The sequence below is a fragment of the Mus caroli genome, chromosome 1 (genome assembly GCF_900094665.2).
Source record: "Mus caroli chromosome 1, CAROLI_EIJ_v1.1, whole genome shotgun sequence".
Taxonomy (NCBI): Eukaryota; Metazoa; Chordata; class Mammalia; order Rodentia; family Muridae; genus Mus; species Mus caroli.
The window spans coordinates 73,710,051-73,725,673 of NC_034570.1; the positions used below are offsets into that span (position 1 = coordinate 73,710,051).

The 15,623-nt window shown below is 38.5% G+C and overlaps 1 long non-coding RNA gene across 1 annotated transcript in view; it reads left to right on the forward strand.

Annotated features, from left to right (window-relative positions):
- LOC110294591 overlaps positions 1–15,623 on the forward strand; it is a 30,808-nt gene that overhangs the window by 982 nt on the left and 14,203 nt on the right. Inside the window, exon 2 of the long non-coding RNA XR_002377957.1 lies at positions 3,820–3,879. This is a non-coding gene — a long non-coding RNA (uncharacterized LOC110294591). The remainder of the gene's footprint in view (positions 1–3,819; positions 3,880–15,623) is intronic.

Sequence of the window (15,623 nt, forward strand, 5' to 3'; positions counted from 1 at the left end):
ATCACTGGAAAGAGAGGCCCATTGGACTTGCAAACTTTATATGCCCCAGTACAGGGGAACACCAGGGCCAAAAGAATGGGAATGGGTGGGTAGGGAAATGGGGGGCGGGGAGGGTATGGGGGACTTTTGGGATAGCATTGGAAATGTAATTGAGGAAAATACGTAATAAAATATATTAAAAAAAAAAGAAAATACAAGGGACAAGAGAGAGGAAGAACTAGCTGGGTTTACTGGATTAGTGAACAATGGTGAGAGCTCTCGTGAGGGGAGATCTCTAATAATGGAAAGTATGGTTCAGAAACATTACTGGGGAAAATTGGAAGATATATGTATAGTAAAACAGATAAAAGGATAGGCAGGAGAGTTTGGATCCTGGGAGGGGGCTGGTGGATTAGTGAACTGACCTTCCTGGAAAGACTGGGACATATTGATTTGACTCCCTGGCATCACCTGCCTAAGGAAACTAGGGTACAAGTTTTAGGAGATGGAAGTCAGGCTTGTGAAGGAGCTCTGGGGGAAGTTGCAAGAGGAATGAATATTGCATATGGAAAAGAGTTTGAAAAGCACTGTAGAAATAGATATTTGGATGAGCTCAATAAATTGGAGGAAGAGATTCTGCAAAGTTAGACAAGTTAAAAATATTAGCATTACCCTGATAGGTTTAGCATTGTTCTGATCTCATGGAACCGAAAGTTTATGCCCAGATGACCTGTGATGTGGAGGCTTTTCTGAGAGTTAAAAGTTAATGTATAACTTGCTTTAGCAGACACTGAACTGTGACGATGTGTGTGCATCGTGCTTTCTGGTGATATTAGTTATATGTTTTTTTTTTTTCCAGGAAAAATAATGAGCTTGAGGAAAATAATGAAAAGGGTTTTGATTATATATTATTGCACAACAAGAAGGTGTGTATCCAATAAAAGACTGAGGTGAATTCAGAGAGAGAGAGAGAGAGAGAGACACAGAGAGAGAGACAGAGAGAGAGAGACAGAGAGAGACAGAGAGAGAGAGAGAGAGAGAGGCAGAGAGAAACTGCTGCATGGTGTCTCCAAGCAGAGCTTAAGCATAGCAATGAGTCACCTGCCAGCTTGCATCATTGCCCGAGACTATGATTTTGCACCGATCCAGTCTTCCCATTCTCGACAACCCCTAAATGACTGAGGTTGGCCCCTCGGCAGTTTACTGTCTAAGAAGATTTCTCCTACCACCCAACTTTTTCTCAACCCCAAACTTACTTATTCCCTTGGAATCCTCTAAAGATAGCTTTCCTGATGCACTTTCTTGTTTTGGATCTATGCTTGGGAAATTATGATTAAATCAGAGATTGAAATCTGGCCTCCAAGAGCTTAGATCTGGCTCCTGTGTTTGACTTTCATGGAGTTTTTTCCTTTTTTTTTTTTTTTTTAAGTGAACACATCAATATTTATGAATCAGGAAATTGTGCTTAGATTATAACACCTCTTGACAATGGGACCTAATGGCCATGCTGTGTAACAAATGTGACTAACCCTGGTCGGTTCTGGGTGAGGCCATGTGGGTCTGCTTATCTCTTGTCTGTCCCTGGGAGGCATTTGATTCTCTGACTCACACACATCACTGGGAGTCTGGTACATAACAACTGTACATAACTTACTTGTTGGAGTGTGACTGAAATTCATTTCATGTTCACTTGTCATTCATTATACGTAAAAACAGTGTCAGAAATCTTAATATTTAGTATCCTAGCAAGTCAGGGAACAGAAGGTTGAATTTCAAAGTTTAGATTGTTGCTACATGTTTGGTTGGTTGGTTCCTTGCTTTTACTGGGCTGTATTAGACTCATGCACAGAACTGCCACTTCAGTTTGGGGCAATGACTGTAAACAAGATACCAGTCACATACTGGTCATTGAGGTTGTCATGAGGGATAATTAGTCATTGCAACATTTCTACTTATGACATAATGTGAGTGGTTGTTATGTATTACTTTTAAAAAGTCCTGAGTTGGAGCAATGGTTTTTACTCTTGAAAAAAAAAAGCCAAAATGTTTTAAGTGTAAAATGCAGTGACTGTAACTGTGTACAAAGAAAAGCTTCTGGCAGCTTCATGATTAACAGCTTCGTTTCTACTCAGTGTGTTTTTATAGCTCATCTGTATCTTTCCCTCCAGTTGCAAGCCTGCCCTGGTCTCCAGTCTGCTATGTTGTGGAGAATAATGTTATTCTTGAATGAAAGTGATAAAAGAAACATTTGATGCTATTATGGTCCTTTTACAGCAGGTTTTGGATGCCACATCTCTCTTCCTTCCAGCGGTCCATCCAGGACTTTTAGAAACCTCTTCAGAGGGTCAACGTGGATTCTTCCTATCTTTGCTTGCTATTCCTTTTCCTTCAGCAGGAGGTTGGAATGGGAGAGTCCTTTTTTTCTTTTCCTTTGTATTTAGAACAGTGCATGACAATCATAGCTATACAACAGAAATCACCCTGGAATGCTTACTTAAAATGAAAACTTCCAGTCTCCTTTCTATTTTCTATTCACCCAGTAGATCTGAGTTATGGCCTAGGGATCTGCATTTTAACACTGCCAATTATAAAACAAAAATCTTTGTTTGAAAATGACATGAGTTTTATAAGTAAAGTTATTATAAACAGGAGTGGGAAAGAGTCTACTGACTGAAAGCTCAGGAGTTGGAGTGAGACCAGTGGGTGATAATGATTTGAGTTTCTTCTCATTTCCTACTTGACTGTAATGGCTCTGCCCATGGTGGTTCTGAGTGTATGCTATGGATTTGTGTTCACATTCCAGTGACTTTGATTAGTACGGAACAAATTAAGGAGTGTCTGTCACAGAACAGATCAACTAGTAATGGTGTTATCAATACAGCATGAGCTGTAATGTTCAGCATGATTGCTCTTATATTATTAACCCTTTAATACAGTTCCGAATGTTGTGGTGATCTACCTCCAACCATGAAATCATTTTAATTGCTACTTCATATCTATAATGTTGCTACCTTTATAAATCGTAATGTAGACATTTTTGAATATAGAGGGCTACCAAGGGGGTCACAACCCACAGGTTGAGAACCACTGCTTAACCAAAACAGGTTTTTCTAGGTTTGCTGTGATTTCTTCTGGAAAGTGAGCCACTAGTGTTTCCAGATGCGACACAGTGCAACGTTGCACACTCAGTACACATAAGTTCCAGCGTCACATGCTAAACATTGGACACACACCTGCCCTTCAGGATCAGCAACAAGACAACACAATCACTCCTATTTCTTTGCCAGTAAGTGCGGCAACTGAATACCAAGTGAGGTTATGTGCGTCTTACTGGACATCTTGGTAGAGTTCCTTCCTGAGAAAGTCACTGACACAGATCTCACTGTGCCCATCTCCTGGGAATCCACTGATTTCACACACCCTTTTCTGCAATGAGGCTTAGCTGGTCTGTGCTCCCATTTGTTGAGTACTTCAAAGGATGTGAATTTTTGGGAACTGATGACCTATCTCTGGGTAGCTGGAAACTGACTGTCTTTGTCTTCTCCCTACATGGAGAGAGGGGGGAGGATTTTAGTGAATCTTGATATGTAACATTTTCTTTTTTTTCCAGTCATTGAATATTGTCCACATTGTTGAAAGTTTATGTATCATAATACTTATTTTCTTAGTTGCTTAATAATAATGTGAGAATGTAGATCAGAACTGGCCTTTTAATTAATCCCTGTGTATAGTGCTGATGAAAATGTGAAGACGTCAGTTGAATATCGTGCTGTGTCTCATAACCCTATAGTTTCAATATGTCAGATGTACTCCAGATCAACCTGCTTCTTTTGATCACAGAACAGACTTTGTGTGTGAATCCCAACAGGGACAAGGAGAAAGAGTGACAGCTGATGTCAGGTAAGGGACTGAATCCTTCCATTTAGCTCTCTTCTCCTTTTACCTCTCGTATTATGTTGGTTTCTGACCTTCCCCATGAGAAACTGCTCTTAAGACTCAGTGTAAAAGGCAGTGTTTGAAAGGATTGGTCTTTCTTAGCTCTTGTTCTCTTTTGTGGTAGATTAAGGGTGTAACTCTGTAGAATGGCATTCTGTGGCTTGCATCTTGGAACACATCTGCACCTTCCCTTGGGAAGAAGGTGGACCAGTGCTTCCATGTGTTAGGATCAATAAAATAGTAGCAACCACTGCCAGTTAGTGACCCACTCACTCAACTATTTTCCTGCACTCCACAAACTCTGTGAGGTAACTGCTATAACGACTCCCATTGCACCAAAGAATAGATTGCGGCACATGATGTATTAATAACTCTTTCCAAGAACACGTTGTCTGAAAGGGATGAGGCTAGGGTTTTAGCCTTCCCATTCCAAAGGCTGACCTTCCTAAGTACATTGATGTGGAAAAGTACAGCTTATTTTTATTAGAATAGGTCTGTTTTTTCCCCCATCAACAAATTTAAGAAAAATTATCCCATTTTTTTTTTACTGTGTGTGTTTGTGTCTGTGTGTAGATATGTATACATGCGTGTGCCATGGGAGGTCACCTTCTAGGACTCTGTGTTCTTCTTCAACCTTGGGGGGTTGGGGATGGAAGTCAGACCCTAAAGCTCGACAGTACGTGCCTTTACCCACTGAGATAACTCGCTGGTCCTCCAATCAGTAAATTTAAGAAAATATCATCTTTATTTTTGCTTTTTACTGTCTCCTTTATCCCATTGCCTTAATTTTATAAACATCATGAAATTATTTAATCTTGAAACACAGGATGAAAAAAATTGGTTTTCATGTCAAAGTCAAAGCAAAATTAAAACTGTAACCATAGTTCTTGAAAGCTTGAGTTCTTAGAAATGTTGATAAAAGAGTTCTGAAAAAGGATTACTTTCATGGTGTAATGATGAAAAATATTATGGCAAACTAGGCCATATCATATCTGATATGATTCAAAATCCAGCTTAAAAAAATAAGGGGTTTTCTATGTATCTTTGTAAAAGTGTGAAAACTGAAAGCAAACCTTCCAAATCAGAGCAATGACATGACATTTACCAGTTAATTCCTGAGTGCAGCAGAGACAGAGTGAAAAAGGACTACAATAAAATACAGTAATTCCCAGTAAGTCCTTCTCTGTCACCAGCAGATTTTTGTGCCAATCCAGATGTTGATTTTTAAGCCAACATGGACTTTCCTCCTTTTAATACAATGCCGCTCCTGGCTTGATCTTTTAGATTTGACTAACTTCTAAATTCAGATTGGATTCTGTTCTACAGAGTTTATTAGCTGGCAGCTTGGAAGCTGGAAAACATTTTGGTTCAGGAAAACAATACTTTGTAAATATTGGCTAGTTCCCTAGACTGTCATTTAAAAAACAATATAAATTGAAATGGGAAAGTACTGTAATTCTCAGTCCTATAGGTGTGTGCAAAAATGAAATATTCTAACAGTCACTATACAACTTCAAAATATATAGATACAAGATAGCCATCAAAATCTAAAGAGCAGTCATTCATGGAGTATGATAATGAAAATTTTTCGTTTTGTATACTCCAAAGTATAACATATTACAAGCATATTTTATTTAAAAAAATACAAGTATGTTTAATAATGTGCAAGTTGTATACCTTTACTTATTTTTTTTTCAATGAACAATAGTCAACCAATTTTGTAAAAACATCAAATGGCATATGTATGTATACATCTATGTGTTTATATATATTACATATGTGCATATGGTATATTTGTTTGTATTATTAAAAAAATAGCCTATCTCTATCTTTCCTTCCTCTTCTTCTCTGAAAATTCATGGCTACAGAAACTCCACTGTTATGTGTGTACTTCCTATTTCCTTATCCCATGTCAGACTCATTAACAAACTCTCCTGTCTTCAACTGTGAGATGCACCCAGAAACCACGTCTACTGTGGCTATTCTTGGCCCAGAAATACCCACCCTTTGCTGAGGTTACTCTATAGTCTTAAGCCTGGCCTCCTTATTTTTGCTATTCTCTTGCAGCCTTTTTACAATAGGGCTTCCTGCATAATAACTTAAAAAAAAAGAATAGATTAAGCAAGAGAGTCCTTGGATGTGGCCACGAAGCTATGCTGAACTTCTTTGTGGCTTGTTCACCCAGTTGCCTCTCCTTGAATGCACCCGGTTTGATCCCCCTAACTAGGGCTTTTGCATTTAGCTATTCTCAACATCCAGGGAGTTCTTATGTTTCTACTTCCTGGCCCCCTTCTCCTTTCCCAGGGTTTTTGTTTTGAGACAGGGTTTCTCTGTATAGCCCTGGCTGTCGTAGAACTCACTTTGTAGACCAGGCTGGCCTCAAACTCAGAAATCCGCCTGCCTCTCCTTCCCAAGTGCTGGGATTAAAGGCGTGTGCTACCACCACCCGGCTCTAACTTCTTTCTATTGCCTTATTTTTCCCTGTAGTAGTTATCATAATATATACTTTGTGCATCTTTTTTTTAAAAATTATTATTCATTGTTTATCACATCTGAAGAAACACTCCAAAAGGGATTTTTGACAGTTGTTCCTTGCGTGTATCAGGACCCCGAATCCTTCCCAGAATGTGATACCCCAGGAAACATGTGTTGAAGGATGGAAGGATGGATGGATGGATGGATGGATGGATGGATGGGTGGATGGATGGGTGGATGGATGGATGGATGGGTGGATGGATGGATGGATGGGTGGATGGATGGATGGATGGATAGATTGGTGGGTGGGTGTAGTAAAAGTAAAGAATCATGGATAGAAGGATCAAACTCATAATGGCATTTACCCCTGGTGAGGATGGGGGACAGATACAAAAGACTACCTTCTTACAAAACCCTTTAGATAAATACACTTGTGTTTATAATATCACAGAGGATCTGTATCTTGAAAATTTTCAATACATTTTTTAAAACTAGATTTTCAATAATCATGGGGCAAGGTAATATTGTATAGCATATCCCCACAGTCCTTCTATGACAGATCCTGTTGGCTCTCTGTCCTTATTTTTCCCTACTCCTACACAGTTTCTTCCTAAGTTATGGTATCTCAGTCTTCAATGTCTTTTTTTTTTTTGTCCTATGGGGTATAGGTTTTCCACTTTTCTTTGTCTGACCAAACCCAACCATCTCTATGACTCAGGGTAACTCTCTGTCTAGAGGAACTTTGTACAAGTGACACATTTCACTTTGTCTTTTGAAATCCAAAACAATGTGCCTCACTCTCTACACCACATATCCAGTGGGAAGTCTGTTTTTTTGTTTGTTTGTTTGTTTTTGGTTTTTCAAAATCTAGAAGAGCTCTTGCAGCCACCACCAAACTCGATGACTCATGTTTTCTCTCAACAATACTACTTTTGGGGGCTGTAGAGATGGCTCAGTGGTTAAGAACACTGACTGTTCTTCTGAAGGTCCTGAGTTCAAATCTCAACAACCACATGGTGGCTCACAACCATGTGTAATGAGATCTGATGCCCTTTTCTGGTGTGTCTGAAGACAGCTACAGTGTACTTAGATTATAATAATAAATAAATCTTTTTAAAAAACCAATACTATTCCCCCTTTCTTTGCTGTGATAAGTCAATCATGGAACCCACACTTTCTTTTCTTTTTTTCTACTTGACTCCTACAAAGCAGATGCCTGGAGACATTGCCAGAGTCAGAGCTTTACTGGCGGGGGAAGAAGCTGTATGCAGCCTTTCTAGTAGACATTCTTGCTCTGAAGAGGTCCTTGGCCTTACCCATCCAGTGACTGCGTGCTTTATCTCATCTTCAAGACCCAAGCTAATCTTTCAATTATTTCAACTTCCTCCACTACTCAGGCATCTTCTAACTCCTATTAGTTACTATTTGTAGCTAAGACCCAAACACCTAACAACCAGAGGGAGTAAAATAAATATATTTGCCTCACAGTATCAGAGGGTTTAAGCCCATAGTTCATTGTTCAGTGTTGGTGGGTACAACATCTTTATTGTCAGGTTCAAAGGAATCTCCTCCACTCCCCTGATTCTAGAGCCTTAGTCCTTTCCACCAAAGGAGCCAGATCCTTATCATTGTCAGAAGGGACAAATGGCTACCAGTGGTGGTGCCTATTAGCTTATCAAAGTACATACTGACCTGCAGGCTTCCTCAGTACCACAAGTGCTTGTGGCTTTTCTTTGCTTTCCTCACTCTGCCTGTCTTAAAGTTCTCCAGCTCACAGAATTTCCTTCTCTGGCCTCTCATTCCCTTACACCATGTCAGCCATACACCCCCTTTTTTTTGTCTTTCTTGGTCCCTTCTCTCTTGCACATCTCTCTTGGTTCTTTCTTTGTCTTCCGGTCCTGTTCACAACCTCCTTTTCTTCTCCAGTCTTCTGGCAATGTTCAGTCTAACACTTTCTCTTCTTGCTCTGGACTCTTCCAGATCCCTCTGGCTGTGCCTTCCCTCACATCTACAATAAAAACCTTTCCCTCAGCCATACCTTGGGGTGGTCATGTTCTCACTTTATACATTGACATGTCAGGACATCTTGGTGGCTGGGGTGCATGGCAGGGAACAGCTATTTACATACATCACAGCAGACAAATCGAAGAGTACTTACAGAAAGAAACTAGGAACTGATTCTGGTGACTCACTTTCTCCAGCTAGGTTCTGTCTTCTAGTTTCCACAATCTCTCTAACTGTTGCCATGATCTGGGATACTGTGTATAGAACACATGGGACCGTGGGGAAACATTTCATATTAAAGTTGGGACATTCCTTAAATACCAATTCATCTCATTTGGTGCACTCTCCCTTATCTCTTGCACCACGGAGTCTATTTCCTAAACAGTCCATTATATTAATTTCCCCTCAAATCTGTCAAAGATTTGCCTCTGTGAGACACTTTCTCTGAAAGAAATTGTATATTTAGCTCCCAAAGTAGCTATTCTTTTCCTTGAGACATCCTACTGACTGGTCAGTTTGCCTGTGTGTGTCTTCCTTGTCATCCAATGGCATCTTGCACTGGGTCTTCTGTTGTTAGTACCTGGTTCAGAGTATGGTTAATGTTTGAGGAAGGACTAAAGACTAAGTTTCCTGCTTATTACAGAATCTGTTGGAAAGAGCCATTTGACCCCATTAAATTTTGTTCTTTTGATTTCCTAATGGACATGAATGAGATGGAAATTATTTATACCCTTTGGCTTTGTTTCGTCTAGTGGACACTCCTGGCTATCTAGAAGGGTGCTTGGTTACCTCTCAGGAGGTGCCTGAAAATTAAGCAGAGGCACAGAGAGCATTACCTGCAAACACAGTTGTCATCAAAAGAAGCTCTCTGGCTGGAGCTATTGCTGCCATAAGCGTCTGCTGCCAACCTCTTTTCTTCACTGTCTTGCTTTTTAGTTGAAGAACATGGCAATGGTGTTCCATCATTTGGAAGTCTGCTTCTGGCTTCCCAGGGGTTATTTGCTGCATAGGAGCGAACTGGTGGAGAAATGGTGTAACGTCTAACAATCATGACATTGCCTGGACAGGAAGCACAAAAATTGAGTTAAAAAACAGTTGACCCTTATGGATCTTTGCAACTGAAAAAAAATATGTCGATCATACTTTGTTGATGTTGAAAACAAGACATGTTTCCTGATTTAACTTATAGATGTTAGTTGGTCACAGCCACGTGCTGTACAGTTTTTCACTTAGGGTAGTAAACATCGTGGCAATTTGACCTGCATAGAGCTTAGATAGAGTATGCAGCTTAAGTAGAAAACACACCTTAAGTAAGCAATGCATGGTGCAATTGAGATATTGATAGATTCTAGGAAGACAAAGCTGATGAAATCAAAGGGTAAGCACACATGAAAGGGGAGATTAGGTCATTAAATTGTGTGGTCAGAGAAAACGTCTAACAAACCTAGAATTATTTCATAATAGATTATTGTAGATTTTTATGGTTAACTGGAAGATTGTGAGGAGCCCAAATGTTTCAAACACCAAGTAATAATGATGATATAGAAATGTTAAGCACCCTAATTCGTTCAGTATCACATATCAAGATATACCACATACATATGTACAATTATTATGTGCAAATAAAAACTGAAAATGTGTGTCATGAGATTCAAATACTAATTATATTGATAATATTAAGCATTGTAAATGCTCTGTAAAACTGTATAATATTCATCATAGTAAACTCCATACATGTACACAGTTAAATAGGAAGTACACATTTTAAATATAATATGAGCAGAAACTCAGAAGGCTTCCTCACTGTCGAGTCCAGGAGAGTAGGTTCATCCACTGTCTTGGGTCACCTAGATGGCCACAGGAATTCAGCTGGTGATTGCTAACTGGCCTGTACTTGTCTGACTAGGCTTCATGTGGGCATCAGGAGACAGCCCATTGAGAGATACGAACAAGACAACATAGAAAAAAGCAAAAGTGCTTTGAGGGCTTCTTCTTCGATGTGATGGATGGCTTTAGTTCCTGAGGCTTCACAGTTCAATTTCTGTCCATCAATGTCTTGTGATACATGTCTTCATGTCTTCTTAGAAGAAAACTAAATCTTCCTTTTTTTTTTTTTAAAAATCAAGAACTTTGGTTCACAAAGCTTTATTTTAGGTAGTTTTGATTTCTCTGAGTCCCTCTTAACACTGTGACTTGAGGGTGATCATTTCACCTCTGCTTAGACATTGGTTGTCACCTATGAGGATATTGGTTACCACTTATGAGGACAATGTTGACCTCATCGGTTGATTTTCATTTTTTCTAGGGTCTTTCTGCTCATTAAATCTTCATGTTTCTTGCTCTAACTTTGTTACTAGCTAGCACAGAGATGTAATAAAAGCTATGCAATGTGTGGTTGTTTGGAGAATGCCAAAACCACATGATTGATTTAAATTTGCCTCCTGTAATTGCAGGAAGAAGACAAAGTTTCTGTGTCATTAAAAAAAAAAAAAAAGCCAGGAGGGTTGTTCTGGCTTTGCATAGTTTAGAAGATCAGAAGGCAAGAGTTTAGGACAGATATGTACAAATTTATCTGAAGTGATTACTGTAAATGCTATTTATATATTTATTATATTTAAACACTTCCAGAAGCTGTAGTGTATATACCATCTGTAATCATGTAAAAACTGGTTTTTGAAAATTGACAAACTCAAAATTTTCTGTTTAAAAGAATTAGGCAACAATATATCCTGGGGAACCCAGCAGGGGGAGATTATGCTTATGATAGCAAAGTTAAATTTGTTTTGAGACCTCTGCTTAACATGGAACTGATTACCAAATAACTGCTTTGCTCATCTCCCTGGGTCACAAATTATTCTTTTCTTTCTTATCAACACAAGAAAAGAAATATTTAACATAGCATCACAGGACCATTAGTTCAGTTTCAAAGATCACTGCCAAAAGCAGTTTACTCGCCAGATAAAGAATAGGAGCAGATGGAAAGGTCCCACAGTGCTGGGAGCTCCCTGAAATGAGATGTTTCTTTCATCTTCCCCTGCAAATGTTAACACTTGTAGTAGTCACAAGGTGAGATTGCACAGGGTAAGAGCACAGGGGAGCATTCGGTAAAGTCATGGCTAGATTTTATATCCACCCCAAACTATGCAATGTAGATGTTTCTGCAAACACGTTTTTATCTAAGGGTTGAGTAGGCACTCTGTAGTCTCTCTCTCTTTCTCTCTCTCTCTCTCTCTCTCTCTCTCTCTCTCTCTCTCTCTCTCTCCCTCTCTCTCTTTCATATATATATATGACCAGCCAATAGGTGTACCCCTGAGCTACAGCTCAGTCCTTGGCCTCGGGCAATTAGAGGGTAAGCTAAATCTGCTCACAAAATGTCTCCTTTATTTTCCTCACCGTATCTATCACATAACATCTGGCAGAATTTGTGACTCCAAATAATTTTCTTGCAGGTCCTTTGAGTTGGTTCCTTTCTTGAAGAGAAGCATGTATCTGTCTTCTATCATCTAGTTATCAAAGGGTAGTTTTGCATGATTCTGTTTTTGAAGAGGTATTGAGGATGATGCTTTCTTAAATATTCTGGATTTTATATTCTTAACTGTAAAATAAGGGAATTTTAAAAAATGGGACACACTCCAAAATTCCTGTTATAGATTTTTAGGATTCAATTGCAAGTTTGAATTTCAAATGATTGGCAATATATTATTAAAACCTCTAATAAAAACGTGTTTTTAAGTCAAGTAATATTTTCTTGGCATAGCTAATGTTTTTTGATAAGCATCACTGAAAAATTCTTGCTTGTAATGTTTTATTATATCTGAATATTTATGTATTTCAGAGCCTAGGAGATAAGGAATATCGTTATCTGCATATGTGTATGTATATTTGTGTATGTACATGTGTGTATGAGTGTATAAGTGTGTGAATGTGTATTTGTGTATATGTGTTTTTGTGTGCATGTATATATGTGTATATGTGTATGTATGCATGTGTGATTTTGTGTGTATGTATGTGTGCACATGCATGTATAAGTGTGTGTGTGTATAGAAGTGTATGTGGAGGCCAAACGATGATCTTGGATATTGTTCCTCAGATGCTGTCCACCCTTCCTTCCTTCCTTCCTTCCTTCCTTCCTTCCTTCCTTCCTTCCTTCCTTCCTTCCTTCCTTCCTTCCTCCCTTTTTTTCTTTCTTTTTCCCAGACGGTATCCTTAGCTGTCTGGAACTCACCAAGTAAGCTAGGCATGCTGAATCATGAGTCCCCAGCCCTCCCTGGCACTGACTCTCCACTGCTGGCTCTCCAGTGCACTCTGCTACCACATGAAGCTCAGATTTGGGTCTTCAGGCGTGCAAGGGAAGCACTTTACAATGGAATTGTCTCTCTAGCCCTGATATCTTGACACAATTGAATACTCACTGTTTAGAGTAATGAGTTTCATTATGAGATTTTAATAAGCTCATATGTATTGAATTCAACTTGTCCGTCACTCTCAGTTGCCCCCCGCCTCTTCCTTTTGCTAGATGGTTTCCCTTCTCTTTTCACATAACATAAATAATTTTTTAAAGTCTAGATTCCACATATTATAGAAAAGACTTTGTATTTGCTTTGATGAGTCTGGCTTATTTCACTTAGAATGATGATCTCTAGTTCCAGTCATTTCCTGAAAATAACACAATCTTATTTATTTTTATGATACAAAAGCCAATTTATTCCTATGGTAGATGATATTACTCTCTTCTTAAAAGATCAAACATATTTCACCAGAAAACTTAGATCTGATAAAGGTTTAGCTGGAGATTAGGATACCATCATGAATTTTATGTGAGGGTATTGTTGGGCTAGTTTTTCTTCCTTCCTTCCTTTTATTTACTCCTGAAAACCATATTACATAAAAGACAAATATCACTTAAATTCCTTTCTTTTTTTGAGGTTATGATATAATTACGTCATTTGTCGCATCTCTGTCTAAACCCTTCCCCACATCCCCCAAATTAATATGTAAAATTCATGTTGTCTTTTTTTGTTCAATATGTGTGAATACATACACACACACACACACACACACACACACACACACACACACACACACACACAGAGTCAGGGGTGGTCATTTGATGACAAATACAATTTAAAAACTTTCCACTGGATCCTCAAGCATACCTTCACATTACAGTGTGTGTGTGTGTGTGTGTGTATGTATGTGTGTGTGTGTGCGCGCGCGCACGCATGTTTTGGAACAATTAGAAAATTTTCTTAATTTTTCATGACATCTATTTTAGCCACTCCTTCTCATACTTAATATTCTTACTGGAAGTTATTATTTACATGCTGAAGAAGTGTGGTTCCAACTGTGTTTAGATCTTACTAATATTCTAACACCTTCTAAACTTAATAATATTCATATCCCGAGAGTATAAAGGGTAATAAATACTTTGAGTGGTGCAGTATTTATTTTAGAATAAGGTACTAAGATGTGAAGGCCCTAGTTGCTCTGTTATTTGTATAAGCAACATAGAGAAGAGATTTGAGGAAGAACTATCTACCTTTAGAGTAAGTCTGTGGCTTGTGATGGCAAGTGAAGTATCTGTAGCTAGCATTTGGCAGTGCTCAGAGACATTTTGTTGTTGCTTTGGGACAGGCTCTCACACCATAAGCCAGCCCAGCTGTGAACGTACTGTATAGCCTAGGCTAGGTGCCAACACAATTCTCCTGCTTTAACCTCCCACATACTGGGGTTACTAACATATGCCATCATAACTGGCTCAAGACGACTTGATGGTTACAACTGGGGTTGGACAGATAAATGCTACAGCAACTGTTGCTATGGAGCACAGAAGATGCTGAACATCATGCAACATCCAGACTGACCTCCACAATGAAGAATTATTCAGTACAAATTGTCACCATTGCAAGGAATTAGAAACTCTGTAGTAAGGATATATTATAAATAGCTGAATATTTTCTTTCTATTTTAAAATAAGGAGGTCTAATCTTATAGGTTATTCTTTTATAGTTTCCTTAGATAATCAGTAGACAGAGTTATGCAAATCCAGACAGAAATGTATTTGCAGCTTTGAAATGCTTTGACTCATTACTAGAAAGGAAAATGTCTAATAAGACCCACCAGCTGATGTGACATGTTCCACTGTCAAACTGTTCACAACCACTAATTGGCATTGCCTGAAGTCTTTGATGGATGGTATTAAGAGCTATGAGTAGTTAATTATGTATATCACTTTTATTTGAATATGTTGTTGTAGGCAAGCACTGACAACTGAAATGTAGAACAGGTTTCTTATTATTGATTCCAACCTTTTAAATAATTATTGAATCAAGTATCTCTGGTGAAAAATGGGATATTTAAAATATGCTAAAAATTGACCTTGTATCTTGAGGTATTCAATATATATACATATGTATACATGTTTATATATAGGAACTTGCAGGTATTGATATATATCAGTTGATGTATATATCAATCAAGATATACATATATGTGTATATATATATCACTGCAAGTATATATCACAACACACACACATACACACGTGCGCACATATATATTGACTTGATTGTAATGTATGCTCACATTGGACAGAGAAATTCTGCAGAAAGACAAGAGATAGTGCCTGTCATTTGTTGCATAATGCCAGGCAGTACTTATTGTTGCAAATAGTTGTCATCAGCACAGAGGCAGGTACTACAGTATTTCCAGGTGGATAAGATTTAAGGACTTTAATAAGGACTTCAGAGTCAAGTGACTGAGGAACAGATCTCCAAGAATCATATTTGTCTGATTTTGATCCATATGCTAATGCATTTATAAAGTTATTTGAGCTTAATAAGAAGTGAGCGCACCAATCAACATGCACATCCATTGTTCTGCATTGAAGAATTTATATAGTTAAAATCGAATTGAGAAAACTGTTCTGAATGTGACGGATTTTTACACCTCTGTTCTTATCTCTCCTCCTATACTCAGAAGTCATTTTTTTTTTTTTATTGTCAAAACATATACCTTGAAGAACCTAAAGGAAATGTTGACTAGGGATTCAAAATTATTCTACTAGGAGGAAGCAAACACCGCAAACACGAAATAATGATGTTGTTGGAGTAGCCCAACAAATCAGTGGTTTGGGAGATACTTGGAAAGATCAGCATAGCCCAGAAGAGCCACATCTGTTCAGTACCTTGATGTTCCTGCACAGCTGGTGCAGAATCGATGGGAACATC